The sequence below is a fragment of the Canis lupus genome, chromosome 11 (genome assembly GCF_048164855.1).
Source record: "Canis lupus baileyi chromosome 11, mCanLup2.hap1, whole genome shotgun sequence".
Classification (NCBI taxonomy): domain Eukaryota; kingdom Metazoa; phylum Chordata; class Mammalia; order Carnivora; family Canidae; genus Canis; species Canis lupus.
In genome coordinates this window covers 66,923,904-66,939,773 of record NC_132848.1, presented here as the reverse complement: position 1 = coordinate 66,939,773, position 15,870 = coordinate 66,923,904, and the positions used below count along the sequence as shown (strand labels likewise).

Genomic DNA, 15,870 nt, shown 5'->3' with positions numbered 1-15,870 from the left:
TGGGGTTTTTCACCAATGATTCTCCACTTAATCCCCATTGTTCATTACTTCCCTCTTTCTGGCATCTTCAAGTTCTTGTTCTCCTCTAGCTTCTTAAAAACATGCCCTGTTGTCTTGACTGCAAAAACCTATGCCACAGCTATGCTTTCCTGTTACATTGCTAGCTAACCTGTCTTTCTGGAAAGTGTAGGCTGTAGCCAATTTATCTGGAACTCTCACAATTTTTATTAAAACTGGCTTTTCAGGGGTGCCTGGGTGGCTCAGGTCATGATCCTGGGGTCCTGGAATCGAGCCCCATGTGGGGCTCTCTGCTCAACAGGGAGCCTGCCTCTCTCTCTCCTGCTGCTGCTCCACCTGCTTGTGCTTGCTCTCTCTCTCTCTGTCAAATAAATTAAAAATCTTTAAAAAAATTGGCCTCTCAAAAGTCGTCAATGCACTGCATCAGCGCACATCCAATGAGGTCATGCTGCTGACTGCTGTAACCCTTGATACTCCTGACTATGGGCAATGCTTAGGGAAGGGGGACAGCTGGGGCTTGGAGAGGGAAAAGGAGGTAAATGAGATTCCTGAGGGGAGGTGCGGTTTTTGCAAGCTGCTATTACAGAGGTAAAGCTGAGTCAGACACACCAGGACCTTGGGCTTGGTTCTTTTTGTAGAGGCTAGAGGGAACAGAGATGCCTCCCAGGCCCTTTCGGCAGGTCTGGTACATCCTGGTGGACTTGGGCAGAGGACTCGCCGTGTGACTTTGGTTTCAGGGAAAGGAGTTGGCCAGACACCCCAGGGCCCATGGGGAGTTTCTCCCTTATTTTACAGAGTCAGGCATATTGAAAGTGTTCAACCCAAGTGTTTCTAATCTAAAGCCCCCAAGTGACTCCAAATCCAAGACTCTACTTAGGAGCAGAAGATAACCCTGGATGCTTTCTCCTTCTTCGGATTCCTACCATGGTTTCCATAACACTGTGCTATTCCCCGCTCTAGCCTTTCTCTCTCACTGGCTCTTCTGTTGCATGAGCCCTAACAGTCAAAACACCCCAAATGCCCCTTCACACAGATTTCTCTGCATGCATCTATCCTTGATTTCTCTTTCATTGCCATGCTCTCCGAAAGCCTGGCGACACTCCCTCCTGCTTTGATGTGACCAAGAGGATGCCAGCCAGGTCCTAGGAGGCACAGTTTATTTTGGATAACTTGAAAGATGTGCAGGCACGCACCAGGCTACCCCAACCCTAATTCACCAGTTTGGAAAGGCTGTGGGTGGTGATGGTGGCCACATTCATTCATGTTGGAAATTACGAGTTCCTATAGAAACAACTGTGCTGCTCTCTGCTCCTCCCCGTTTGACAGACAGCCGCATCTTCTGGTGCAGGGCCAGCCGCGTCCCCGAGACACGATGGTGAAGGTCGGAGTGAACGGATTTGGCTGTACTGGGCGCCTGGTCACCAGGGCTGCTTTCAACTCTGGCAAAGTGGACATTGTCGCCATCAATGACCCCTTCATTGATCTCAACTACATGGTGTACATATTCCAGTATGATTCTACCCATGGCAAATTCCACGGCACAGTCAAGGCTGAGAACGGGAAACTTGTCATCAACGGGAAGTCCATCTCCATCTTCCAGGAGCGAGATCCTGCCAACATCAAATGGGGTGATGCTGGTGCTGAGTATGTTGTGGAGTCCACTGGGGTCTTCACCACCATGGAGAAGGCTGGGGCTCACTTGAAGGGTGGGGCCAAGAGGGTCATCATCTCTGCTCCTTCTGCTGATGCCCCCATGTTTGTGATGGGCTTGAACCACGAGAAGTATGACAACTCCCTCAAGATTGTCAGCAATGCCTCCTGCACCACCAACTGCTTGGCTCCTCTAGCCAAAGTCATCCATGACCACTTTGGCATTGTGGAGGGCCTCATGACCACCGTCCATGCCATCACTGCCACCCAGAAGACCGTGGATGGCCCCTCTGGGAAGCTGTGGCGTGACTGCCAAGGGGCTGCCCAGAACATCATCCCTGCTTCCACTGGTGCCGCCAAGGCTGTGGGCAAGGTCATCCCTGAGCTGAATGGGAGCTCACTGGCATGGCCTTCTGTGTCCCCACCCCCAATGTGTCAGTTGTGGATCTGACCTGTGCCTGGAGAAAGCTGCCAAATATAACGACATCAAGAAGGTAGTGAAGCAAGCATCGGAGGGCCCCCTCAAGGGCATCCTGGGCTACACTGAGGACCAGGTTGTCTCCTGTGACTTCAACAGTGACACCCACTCTTCCACCTTCGACGCCGGGGCTGGCATTGCCCTCAATGACCACTTCGTCAAGCTCATTTCCTGGTATGACAATGAATTCGGCTACAGCAACCGGGTGGTGGACCTCATGGTCCACATGGCCTCCAAGGAGTAAGAGCTTCCTGGACCACCAGCCCCAGCAAGAACAAGAAGAAGAGAGAAAGAGAGAGGCCCTCAGCTGCCGGGGAGTCCCTGCTCCAACTTAAGCCCCCAACACACTGACAATCTCCTGACCTCCAATTTACATCCTAGACCCCGAGGAAGGGAAGGGGCTTGGGGAGCCCTACCTTGTCATGTACCATCAATAAAGTATACTGTACCCAGCCCCCCCCCAAAAAAAGAAACAACTGTGCTCATTCCACAAGTCCCTTGATGTTGCCACATTCTTTCATTGTTCATTATCTTTAATTTAATGACACATCTCCTAGCCTCACACCAGAGGGCCCATTCCTTTGAGAGGCTCAAGATGCACTGATGTGTAATGATAACTAATGAGGAATGTAGAAGGAATGCCAGCATTAGAAATTTGTAATTTAGGGGCACCTGGGTGGCTCAGCGGTTGAGCATCTGCCTTTGGCTCAGGGTGTGATACCGGGGTCCTGGGATCGAGTCCCACATCAAGCTCCCCACAGTAAGCCTGCTTCTCCCTCTGCCTGTGTCTCTGCCTCTGTGTCTCTCATAAATAAAGAAATAAAATCTTTAAAAAAAATAAATTTGCTGTTTAGCCACCACCACAGTAATAATTGCTTCAGATTCATCAAGGAAAGCTAAAAAAAAATTTTTTTTTTAATTTTATTTATTTCTTTTAGTAATCTCTACACCCAGCGTGGGGCTCAAACTCACAACCCTGAGATCAAGAGTCAAATGCTCTTTCTGATTGGGCCAGCCAGGCACCCCAAGAAAAGCTAAAATTAATGGGCAAAAGTAGGATGAAAAACAGGACATTCAGACAGTTTCAGAGTATCTCCCCAGAAACTACTTACTACAAAGGTAAAATTACTCAAGTACAATGGAGAAATCTGGCAGATGCCACTTCAAGCAAGTGATCAAAGGGAACACCATCACTAATGGCACAAAAAGGCATCATGTGCCCCTTGACATGAAGCGATGAGGAGGCTACAAACAGCTTTTGGAATATTTCTGACAAAAATGCATAACCTTGATCTAATCATGAAGAAACATCAGACGAACCCAAACTGAGGAATATTCTGCAAAAGAACTAGCCTGGTTTCTTAAAACATGTCAAGGTCGTGAAAGAACTGTTTCAAATTAAAACGGATTAAAGAAATGTGGCAACTCAACACCGCATACGGTTCAGAATCTGATCCTGGACCAGAAAAGGGACAATAGTGGGGCAATTGGCAAAATCTGAATAAGTTTTGTAGACTTCATACTATTGTTTCAATGCCAATTTCTTGATTTTGGCAATTATACTATGGTTATGTAAGAAAATGTCCTTGCTTTTAGAAAATGCACAGAAATAAAATAAAATAAAATAGAAAATGCATAGCGAGATATTTAGAGGTAAAGAGCTATCATGTTTGTAATTTACTCTCAAACATTTCAGAAGAAAAGTTGCACATGTGTAGAGAGAGGCTGACAATAATAAAGTGTGATAATATAGTAACATTTGGGGAATTTGAGAAAAGTATATGGAAATTCTTTGTACTCCTTTTGCAATATATCCATCTTGAATTACTTCACAGCATAAAGTTTAAAAACATCTCAGGATAATAAAGCTAACATTTATTAAAGACTTGATGGGGGGAAGCCCCAGTGGTGCAGCGGTTTAGGTTTAGCGCCGCCTGCAGCCCAGGGCGTGATCCTGGAGACCCGGGAGAGAGTCCCACGTAAGGCTTCCTGCATGGAGCCTGCTTCTCCCTCTGCCTGTGTCCCTGCCTCTCTCTCTCTCTCTCTCTCTCTCTGCATCTCTATGAATAAGTAAATAAAATCTTAAAAAAAAAAAGACTTGATGGGTACTTAGTAAATAATCTTCAAAGCACTTGTATGTATAATACCTTTTAATCTTCACATTAACCATATATGGCAGGCACTCTTACAATCTGCAAGTTAAAGATGAGGACACAGGCTTAGAGAGGTTAAAAGACTTGGCCAAAGTCACACTGTTAGAATAGAAATGATGGAGCCATAATTTAGAGAAGCTGCTTGATTCCAGAGCTCCTGTGCTTCACCTCTGTGTCATGTATAATTTACCAAAGATTGCTTAGATAAATCAGCCATCTGGCTGGCTGGCTCAGCTATCTGGGAAATTCTCAGTGACATCACATCGTGTAGATATAACCAGGTGGCTCTGGCTGGGACTACATGCACAGTTTTTAAGCACAGTTTTCTTTTTCTTTTTTCTTTTTTTTTTAAGATTTTAAAATTTATTTTAGAGAGGGAGCATGAGTGCATGCATGCTCATGGGTAAGAGGGGCAGTGGGAGAGAATCTCAGGCAGACTCCCTGCCCCGCGGGGACCCTGATGCAGGGCTGGATCCCATGACCCCCGAGACCACCACCTGAATGAAATCAAAAGTCCGAGGCTTAACCAACTGAGCCACCCAGGTCCCCTTTAAAAAAAAAAACAATTTTAAACAGAGGTAGGGAAGAGACTACTACTTATTACCTCTATCCAGTTCTTTCTCCTTCCCTGGACCCTGAAGACAACACTTCTCAGCTTCTCCGCAGGTTGGCAAGGCCATTGACTAGTTCTAGCCAATTGGATGTGAGCAGGAGTGATGTGTGTCATTTCCAAGGGGAAGTACCTAAGGGTAAGTGTGTCTCCTCCATGCTCTCTCTCTCCTGCCTGTGGTGACCGTGAAGCCGATGAGTTGCAATGGTAGGGCCACAAAATGGAAATAATCTGGATCCTGGAGCTACTGCACGAAGGACAGATGCCTAGAAGAATTACCCCACCCCTACTGGATTTTGTGTGAATGAGAAATAAATCTGTGAAATTAAGCCACTGAGCTGTCACGGTTTACTTATGACCATAGCCTAGCCTGGCCTAGTAGGCAGACCACGCGGGCTTAAATGCTTGCAGGGGCTTGACTAGCAGGCAATTAAAATGAATAAAGTGGCTATCAGGGAACTAGGAGTGGGAGGGGAACCGTGTTGAGTTGGAGGAGCTCCTCCCATTATAGAAGAGCGGGGCTCAGATAGAGCTAGCTTGTTTTCTTATGAAATATTTTGGGGCCAGCATTGCCGGGTCTTAACCAAAAAAAAAAAAAAAATTTTTTTTCAAGAGAAGCTGGAAATCTGGATGTGAATGTGAACTCCGTCAACATTTAAATGTTGGCAGCACATACGAATTCTAAACAAAATGAAGTCAAAACCCAGACCAGACACCCCTGCTGTTTCCTAAATGTCATAGGAATGTCTCTGCCTCATGGTCTAGGCACCTGCTGGTCCTTCTGGAATGCTCTTCCTCTTAGACACCTGCAAGACCTGGTCCTTCTTCTCTTCAGATCTTTCTGTCCAAACTTCACCTTCTCAGTAATGCCTTTCCTGACCACCTTCCTTAAAATTGCAACACCTTCTCCCTCCCTCCTGTACTCTCAACCCTTTCCCTGTTTTTTCCCCCTCCTCCATACTATTTATCACCTTCTAAATAAATGATAATTCAAGAAACATATTGCTTGTTCTGCCATTTCCTATCATTATAATCAAAATATAGGAGGGCAGGAATTGTTCGCCTTGTCTTGTTAGCTCTTGCATGCCAAGTGCCTAGACTAGTACCTGACACGTTGTGCTCAACATTTATTTAAGTGAATGATTTTGTAAAAAAAAAACAAAAACACAAAAACATCCCACTGTGTGAATCAGAACAGCACACCTGGAGATTTCATTCAGTTCAAGGCCCATTGGTTTACGACTTCCATTTTAGAAGTCTTTGGAGGAAAGTGCCATTTAGGATTGCGAGCAGTCCTCTGCCTCCCACAGAGCAGACATTTGATTTATTTTGTTCTGGGAAATAGACCACATGCGTTTTGAGAAAAGTCTTGTACAGTCCAGGGAGCCTCCGCCTGCTTTTGTCTTCCCCGAATAGTGTGACAGCAGTCTACTCTTCATCTCTGCCATAAATCTTGGATTTCATACCTAAATTTCTGTCTAGATGCTGGCGTGTGGACCAGTCCCGGTCCTCACAGTTACAGCAGCTAGTACATTCCCTTCGTTTATTCATTTGGTTTGAGTTGGGTCTCTGTCCCTGTGAATGAAAGAGCCCTGGCAAGTTGTGCAAATTGCTTCATGTTTCTGAGTTTCAGTTCCTTTGCTTATAAAAAGGAATGGGTCAGGGGTGGCTCAGTGTGCAGCGTCTGCCTTGGGCTCAGGTCTTGAGCCCGGGGTCCTGGGATCGAGCCCCATGTCAGTCTCTCTCCCTCTGCCTGCTGCTCCCCCTGCTTCTGCTCTCTCTCTCTCTCTGTCAAATAAATAAATAAAATCTTAAAATAATAATAAAAAGGAACAGGTCACATTAGAAAAGCACTAAAGCCTTTTCCAGGATTTCAACACTTTAGAATTCGAACACAATTAAGGCCCTCGGATCTATGGAGCCCAAACATTTTGGGCTGTGGGCGAACTTGCTTCCCCAGAGCCACGTGCGACCCTGTCCCATCACTGATGTCGGAAATGTTGGGGTTCGGAGCCCAGGAAAGAATTCTTGAGACTTCTTTGGTGCAAAAAAAGTGGCTGTATTAAAGCAGGGTACAGGCCCCGTGGGCAGAAAGGGCTGCCCCCTGACAGTGAGGAGCAACCGTCTGCTCTGGAGTTGGGGGAGGTAAAGGCAAGGGAAGTTTCCAAAAGGACTTTCAGATGGTAAAGCCTCACAGGACCCTGGAGGCCCAGCTGTTGTCAAGTAAGGTCGTTTCTCCCTCTAGCAAAGCATTAACCTTGAGATAGGTGGGGTGTCCCGGAGGACTGTCCCCTGCAGCCTCCAGTAGTTGCCGATGGACTGCAGGTCAGAAGGAAATGTGACTTTACTCACATGTCCGTTGGCTTTGCCCCCACCTGGGCCGCCAGCCCCTCCGCCAGGCCTGTCTACCTGCCCCCACCGCAGAGCCCTGGGTGCCGCCTCCAGCATCTCCACCCATGGGTCCTTCCCCGGGGTCCTTGCCGGCACGTTCTGTACCCCTGCTCCTGCTTGCCTGGTTTGGGGTGGGGCCCATGGCCCACACCGCAGTGTACCCTGCTGGCTGCTGGCCGCTGGCCGCTGGGCCACACCTGGGCAGGAAGATGAAAATATCAACTAACGTTTTTGGAAAGTTGCTAAAGCACCAGGGACTCCGTAGTGCTTCACATAAATAATTTCATATGAGGCAACTACTCTTTGGTCTAGAACATACTCTCCCCAGGTAACTCATGGTTCTCCCCCATCTCCAAGTCTTTGCCCAACTATGACCTTCCCAGTGAGGCCCAGGCTAACTACCCACATCTCTGCCTCACCCCACCCCCCACCCCAAACACACACAGCCACCCCTCTCCTTCCCTTGGGCTATTTTTGTTTCCATAGCACTTTCTTCTGACACACTCTGCTCTAGGATTTACATACATACCAATAGGGTTTCGGTCTGCCTCCCCTACTGGAATGTAAGCTCCACGAGGGCAGGATCTTTATTTTGTTTATTTCTGTCTCTCAAGCCCCTAGGACAGCACCCACAGGGCTTACAGTTCAAGAAATGTTTGTGGGATACATAAATATTTTTCATTTTACGGGTGAGAAAACGGAGACACACAAAGGGAAGTGGCTATCCCATGGCACATACCCAGAAAGTGGCGGAGCTTGGGTTCAAACCCGGGCCACCTGACTTCTTTTAACCACGACACTATCTCTGCGTGACCTGAGTATTCCCCAGACCTAGATCTAGCCTCATTCCTCCTGGAAGCCCTGCCCTATCCCTGGGGCACAAACAGAGCACAGAGAGGGGTCCCAATCCTCCAAGGAAGCCAAGAATCTTCCACCTCCTCCAGCCCAACCCCAACCCCTCCCTCAGATGCTGCCCCCTTGCAGAATAATATAGTATCCTCAGTAGTATAGACTCCTCGATACAGTATTCATTTGAGCCCTGGGGAAAGAGTTCATCTTCTAGAAACATCAGCTTTCCACCTAGCAAGTGCTCCTGAGGTTAAGAAATAGATGAATTGGCTTCTTTCTTGGAATGAAGTGGGATAGCCAGAAAATAAAACAGAATCAGTTCTGTGTGTGTGTGTGTGTGTGTGTGTGTGAGATGGGCAAGACTTCTAAACCCTGAGCACCCCTGACCACAGCAGCTGCAACTTCCTCTCCTTTTCTTTTAATTCTCATCCTAACGTCCAGCCATGCTACCAATACCTGCTGAAACCCCTCTGAATGCAACCAAGTTTTCTGCAAAGCCCACCTCCCAAGAGGGCTGGGGTGGGGGGAGTGGAGCCCCCAGTGCAAGTGTGAGACGGGGCTTAAAAGCACAACATCCCCTTTGTGACCCAATACTTCTGATGATACTAATAAAGATACTAATATTAATAAAGATGCTATTCTCTCCTTTTCTCCTCCCCCCACCTGCCTTCTAGAAAATCAACACCTGTGAATATTATGGGGCGAGGAGGGCAGAGCACCCTCCTAATGCCCGCCTGCCAAACAGAGCCTGGCACTTCTCTGGAAAGACATCTGTGCCATATGACCGGGCCAAGGGGGGATGCGTTTCCATCCTCAAACGTTTCCTGTCTTTCTAGTGACTTCCCATCTCTCTCCGATTGACAAGTAGTTTTAGCTGCTGGAGATGGATAAAAACAAAACCAAATCCTGTTGTGATCTTCTTCACAGCTGGGCCCTTTGTGTTCATCTCCGCGTGAGTGGCAGGCAGGACAGTGGGATCCGAGAGGAGAAAGCTGTCGCGACGTCACCTCAGAGGAGAGGACAAGGCAGGGTGCCACACGGCCTGTGCCTGGGCCCAGGGCTCAACGTATCCAGCAAGGCCTGGGCGAGGCAGACCTCCGGGAGCGGTTAGGACTGAGGAACCCCAGATAGTTACTCTTATTGGCTTCCTTCTCCCTCTCCTGTGATCTGAGAGGCTTGGGGGAAGATTCCTTGAGAGGGTGGTCTCAGGCAGGCCACACATCCTTGCACCTCAGTGTCCTCATTTGTTAAGGGAAGGGTTTGCAGGAGGTGCCTCCCAATAGGCGGGACGGGCCCCATCTCAGCAGGCCAAGCTATCAAGCAAGGGCTGCCGCAGGTGGCCGTACCAGGGTTCCCAAACTTGAGGGTTCATCAGAATCCCCCAGATGAGACTGCTGGGCCCATTTCCCAGAGCTGCCTTTCAGTGGGACCTGGCTGGGGCCTGAGAATTTACATTTCTAACAAGTCCCCAGCTGCTGCTGCTGTGACTAGCCTGGGAATCAGGGGTTGAGAACTGCTGCTCTAGCCCTCCCGGGGGGGAGGGGCTCCCAGAGATGAAGATGACCTGGGGTAAGCACAGCACCACCCCCCCTCTGCTCCTGTCCTCTCCCTCCTGGGGTGGGGGAGGTGGGGGTTTGCAGTCTTCAGGATGCCTGCCTTTCCCTCCCACCTGTAGGGGGCAGCTTGGTGCTGTCTCAACCTAGAGGAGGAGGGACCCCCCCCAACCCCCCACCCCCAATAACCTCCGAGTCAACTGCTGGTAAAACATTGCTATTTCCCAAAAATCCTAGACAGGTGCCACCCATCCGGTTGGCCGGGAGCCCCTCGGTCTGAGCGTTCTCAGTGTGCCCGTCTGGGGCTGCAGAGCCGGAGGGGGGCACTTCAGCTTATGGGGGCTCCTGGGGGGGGCAGGGAGGGGGTCGCATCCGCCTTGGGCTCAGCGCTGCAGGTCAATGTCCCGCAGACAATGCATCGGGCTCTGAATATTTGTGCAAGCACCGGTGAAAGAGGAGCGCAGGAAGGGAGCGCAGGAGCCTTAACACACGCTCGGTGGGCCAGGGGCACCAACCACTGGTTGTGAGAACAGGAGTGTCCGGTGCAGCGGGGTGCAGCCCCGCGGGGAGCCGAGGCCTGGGGGCCAACGCGATGGGGGGGGGGGGGGGGGCTGCAGGAGCAACACCAGCCGGCAGGGGGAGCCTCTACATTTGCTCTGTAGGGCCTCAGCCCCTGCAAGGCATCCCCCTCCCCTTCCTTCTGTTCTTATTTGGGGAAAAAAAAATTATACTGCAAATGCCTCAAACGTTTATTTAAAACAAGATGAGAATAAATAAGCAATACGCGGAGGATTCACAAGCCTAACGACGGAGTTCCACCTGTAGGGCCAGCAGCCTACCAGATGCAGAGGCAGCTGCTGCTCCTCCCACCGGGGATGCTGGTGGATTGGTCCAGTGTGGAAAAGGAAGGCATTCTGGGGGGCGTGCAAGGGGCAGCAGAGGCTCTGAGCTGGGAAGAAGGGGGTCCCAGCGCAAGAGAGGAAACTAGGCTAATTTGAAAGGACTCGTCTCTTAGGGTAGCAGGTCAGACTTGGGTGGAGACCCAAGGGGGGGGACCTGAGAAAATCACAGCAGTCCCATTATCTACCCTCCTGTACTCACTTTTCCATCATGTGTTAATTTCCGTCCAGTGTCCAGATATCTCTATGTGCAAGCGGCTCCCCATGGGGCCCGTGTCAGTAGGAGAAGGGTGTCTGAGGGCGGCTCTAGGCTTCGGCCACTGTTGCGTTGCCAACTCTCTCAGAGTTCCTCTGGTGACCGTAGTGATCATACCATGGGACACAGACAAGCTGTGGATGGAAGACAGAGCAACGTCAAGTGAGGCAGCTGGGGATCAACCCCCAACAGACCACTGGAGCGATGCCTGACCCTCATTAACAACATTATCTGTCCCCTATGCTGCGAATGGACACGTCACTTTGTGACACTTTTCATTAAAGCAGTTCCTTGAGCTTTTTATCTCCGCTTCTCCAAAGCTGGGCCTCTTCCGGTATCATCAACCTGCTTCTAGTACTGTCATCATTCACAAAGTCATCTAAACCAGAAACCTTCTAGTTAGATTTTACCCTCTCTCTCTCTCTCTCTCTCTCTCTGCCATCCACATGGAGCCAACAAAGAATCCTGATGATTCGATCTTTTAAATAATCTCTGTCCTCCTCCCCGCCCCCATAGTCACAAATGATGACTCCTGTGGGTGGCTACTAGCCCCTGTCCTGTCCTCTCTGATGCTGTTCTAGACACTGATTCCCCATGATCTAAAAGTCATATTTGATTGTGGGGTTCCCCTGTTTAAAAACCACGGATAGCTCCCCAGTGCCTGTAGAGGACCCAGGCAGGGTATGAAGAAATGAATGAGTGAAGGAATAGAAACAAACCGATGGGGAAGAGGAATTGGGAGTGAGTGAGTTTTACTGTACTCCTGTCATGTGATAGGAGACCACCCACTGCAGTCCCGCAAGCCCTACAGTTGAATTCCAATCAACACAGGGAAACAAAAATTGTATTTAAAATCTTTTATGGGCAGCCCGGATGGCTCAGCGGTCTAGTGCCGCCTTTGGCCCAGGTCGTGGTCCTGGAGACCCGGGATCGAGTCCTACGTCCGGCTCCCTGCATGGAGCCTGCTTCTCCCTCTGCCTGTGTCTCTGCCTCTCTCTCTCTCTGTGTCTCTCATGAATAAATAAATGAAATAAAAAAAATGCTTTAAAATCTTTTATTCCATTATTTCTGCCACCCCAGCCAGGCATGCTTCTCCTTTCCTCCTCTACTCTCCTTATAGATTCAGAAAGCACTTTGTACTGCTTCCCTGGGATTCGCACTAACGAGAAAGAGGGTGCTGCATGGTCAGACCCAGGTGGCATAGCTGACTGTTCTTCAGAGGGCCTCTCTGGACACAGTTGGGTGGGTGCTTCCAACAGAATTTCCCTTCTAGTCCTACCCAGCCTCTAGCTGGAGAAAAGAATACGGTCTCAAAAGTTGAAAAATGTTTCCTCTTTTAACACAGACCATTGTCCTGTACTCTCCTTAGAAAAAATATCTTTTTCTGAACACTCACACACAAACACACACAGTGTTCTGCTTCTGATAAAAATTGCTGTGACTCTTTTTGCCCTTAATATCTGCATTTTGGGGGTGGTTGAGCCTTGCTGCTGTGCTTGACAGGAGCTGACAAGTAACCACTTATGGGTGTCACCGGTGTGGTGACTGGAGTGTCTCGGGGATGAGGCGATGAGACACTGGTTTTGTGTTTATGCACCCGGGCAACCGTCATGTTTATTCACTGTCTCTTTGGTCAGCTTCCAAACCAGCAGCACCGCACCCGTTAACACTGGGCTCCACACCAGTTACTGATGGGCTGGCCCTTTAGTTGTAAGGAATTGTTACCTTTAACTTGAGCAATTGGTGGTTTCATTTGAGAACCACTTTTACAAACACACATCAGAGTTTCGCCTGACAAAAATCCTCCATGCCCAATGAGGCGGTGAAACCAAAAGGTGTGGCCACGCACTCATCAGCCTATCAGTTTCCTCTTCTTGAGAGACTCATTGTGCCTATCAGTCCATCCACTTGAATCTATTGAGCTCCCCCTGTGTGTTTGGCATTGATCTAGCCTTCAGGAACCCAAAGATAACCAGGGTATGGTCTACCAGGAGTGGTAAATATGTGAGCAGGGAAGAGTAATGCAGGGTCATAGGGTTAGAAAAGGAAGCAAGAGCAAAGTGCTGTGGGAGTTCAGAGGAAGTGGAGGGCAATTGGGGCAGGTTTGTGGAAGAGCTGACATTTGAGCGGGGTATAAAAGGCAAGGAAGAAGCTTTTAAGAACAGCCATGCCAAATGCTGTGCTCGGTGCTCTACTGGCATTGACTGATATGCAATGCTCACAGTAGCCCTGCGAGAAAGAAATTGTTATTATGCCCATTTTACAGAGGAAGCAGAGGCTTAGGGAAGGTCAAGTCAGTGACCTAAGGTAACATACCTAGTAAATCAAGGAGCTGGGACGTGAGACACTACCAGGTACATAATAAGCAGTCAGTAAAATTAGCTAATAAGGCCCATGCCCCTTATATCGTGTTATCATGGCTCCAGAAGCATGCGAAAGAAGCATATGTCTGGGTCTTACCCTGGATCAGTAGAGGTATGAGTCCTTTTGGGTGACATGCATAAAGCTCTGAGTTAGAACTTGGAGCCTTGCCTACATTATGAAGAAGGCAGACTTGGTCTATGGCTCTCATGGTCACAGAAGTGCTGTTTCCTTCTTATGCATTTGCTTCCCTCAGGGTGCTCCTCTTGCTCCTTCTCCACTTTTAAACAATCTATTTCTTTCTTTCTTTTTCTTTTTTTTTAAGATTTTATTTATTTGTTCATGAGAGACCCACAGAAAGAGAGGCAGAGACAGGCAGAGGGAGAAGCAGGCTCACTGTGGGGAGCCTGATGTGGGACCTGATCCCAGGACCCTGGGATCACGCCCTGAGCCGAAGGCAGATGCTCAATCACTGGGCCACTCAGGCATCCCTAAACAATCTATTAGTAAAAGATCAGGCCCCTTAAGTTTGAATTTTAGAAGTCAAAATATGGGGGAAAACATGGAGATCATTTAGTTTAGCTTCTTGATTTTTCCAGATGAAAAAACTGAGGCTGAGTTAACCAAAATTCTTTTTTGCTTCAAGAAACAGCATAATTTCAACTATCTCAAGTGAAAAAGAGAGATATATTAGCTTTCAGGGGTGGAGCTAGCTTCAGGGAATTAAAAAAAAAATGTCCCTAGTTTATTTGTGCTCTCTTTTTAACATCAAATCTTTTGTCTCTCCTTGAAAAGGTCATGGTTTCAATTGTTGTGGCCATAGGAAACTGCAGGCTCTATCATTTCATGCTAGTGATTTTAGATGAAAGAGAGAACTTTTGTCTCCTTGTTTCCAGTGTATATAAATCCCAGGGAAAGACTGATTGGCCAAGCTTGGGTCACATGGATACTTCTTGAACCAGGCACTGTGGTCAACTGGTTGCGTTATGATGATTGGCCATACCTGGTTGCATTATGACTCATGCATTTCCAACGTGGGGATGGGGTGGAGAGGGCAGGTATTATGGAGAGCAGCCCCACCAGAATCATATGTGCCTTTGAAGAGGAAGGAGGGTTGCTCTTATTAGAAGGGCAGTGAGGTAACAAGCCTTCTAAGATGGTCCCAGATGATCCCCACCACCTCCTGTATCCAGGCCTTCTGTAATTCCCTCCCCTTGAGTGTAAGCCTGACCTACTGACTCATTTCTAATGAACAGAATATGGCAAAAGTGATGGGATAACCCTTCTAACATTGCCCAACCAAAATCTGTGACCCCCACCCCTTCCTTTTCCCTTACTCACTCTGGTGAAGCCAGCTCCCATGTTGTAAGTTGCCCTCTGGAAAGATTCCTGTGGCAAGGAACTGAGGGTTGCCTCTGGCCAAGGTCCAGTAAGGGATGGAGCCTTGCCAGCAACCACTGAGTGGATGTGGGAGTGGGATGCTTCCCCACCTGAGACTTGAGTGAGGGTAGCCTAGGCCTACTGGTTGATCGCAGCTGTGAGAGGGTTTGAGCTGGATGATCCAGCTGAGCCACACTCACATTCCCAACCCACAGAAACTGAGAGAGATAAGGAGTGTGCATTGCTTTAGGCTGCTAAGTTCAGGGGTAATTTGTTACACAGCATTAGAAAACCAACACAAGCGGGAATGACATTTGAGCAGATAGGAAAAACAGACAGATGGCCCCACAGAACATCTTAGGACACAAAATACTGTCATTGTTGTTGTTTCTGAATGTCCTAAACTTTCCTTCTGAGACTTTTCCTTCCAGGTCTGTCTTCCTCCCTGCCTGGATTATCCTTTCTTTCTTCATGCCTTTTATTTACTGATTTTCCCATTCTCCATGTTTTTATAAGAGCCATCAGGAAAGGGGAAGGAACAGGGAAGAGAAACATGTTAAGAAATGAGCAATAACGATGGCCTACTATATGTCAAAGCGCTTTGCAGGTCACTTCCCGTGATTGATCTAATTTAGTCATGACTATTCACCCAAGTTCTATTTTTTTTTTTGTTTGTTAGTTCTATTCTACAGGTAAGAAAATGGAAGCCTGGAGAGTTGATGTGACTTGCTCAGGATCACTTATCAGGGAAGTGACAGTGCTGGGACACAAGCAAAGTGTGTCCACTCCACACAGCCCACGTGTCCACTCCACAAGGCCCACTCGTGCCTGCAGATGGGGCCTGCAGATGGGGCTGAATCCAACGTGAGGCCTTCACGCGGGGAGGGCTGACCGGCTTGATTGTACAGCTTTCATAGAATCACTCTGTTCTTTTTTGTTCTGTGCCAACCGGTAGATTTCTAGCCAGACCTGCTGCCAGGTGAACAAATCCCCTGGGAAGGAATCCCTTCTTCACTCTCCAAGTCAAATTGTTTCTGTGTTAAATCAAAGACTGAGCAGGCCAGGGAGGACGCGGCGCCACCCGCTCCGACAGCTCTTGTTTATTGGGGACAGCTGCCCCCCTGGCAGGAAGGGTGAACCAGGAGTCTCAGGGCCCAGAGGGGGCGTCCCAGGCCTCCACAGCCGACGCTTCTCCTGCAGCACCCAAGGGGGACAGGAGCCATGGGGCGGACAGGCTGTCTCTGCAGCTGGAGCTCTGAGACCATCAGCAGG

At 48.7% G+C, this 15,870-nt stretch overlaps 1 long non-coding RNA gene across 1 annotated transcript; it reads left to right on the top strand.

Annotated features, from left to right (window-relative positions):
• Window positions 1-14,282: 14,282 nt before the first annotated feature.
• On the top strand, window positions 14,283-15,533 carry LOC140642324 (uncharacterized). Its single transcript, XR_012038799.1, has 2 exons — window positions 14,283-14,438; window positions 15,278-15,533. It is a non-coding gene; the product is annotated as an uncharacterized lncRNA (long non-coding RNA).
• Window positions 15,534-15,870: the final 337 nt, after the last annotated feature.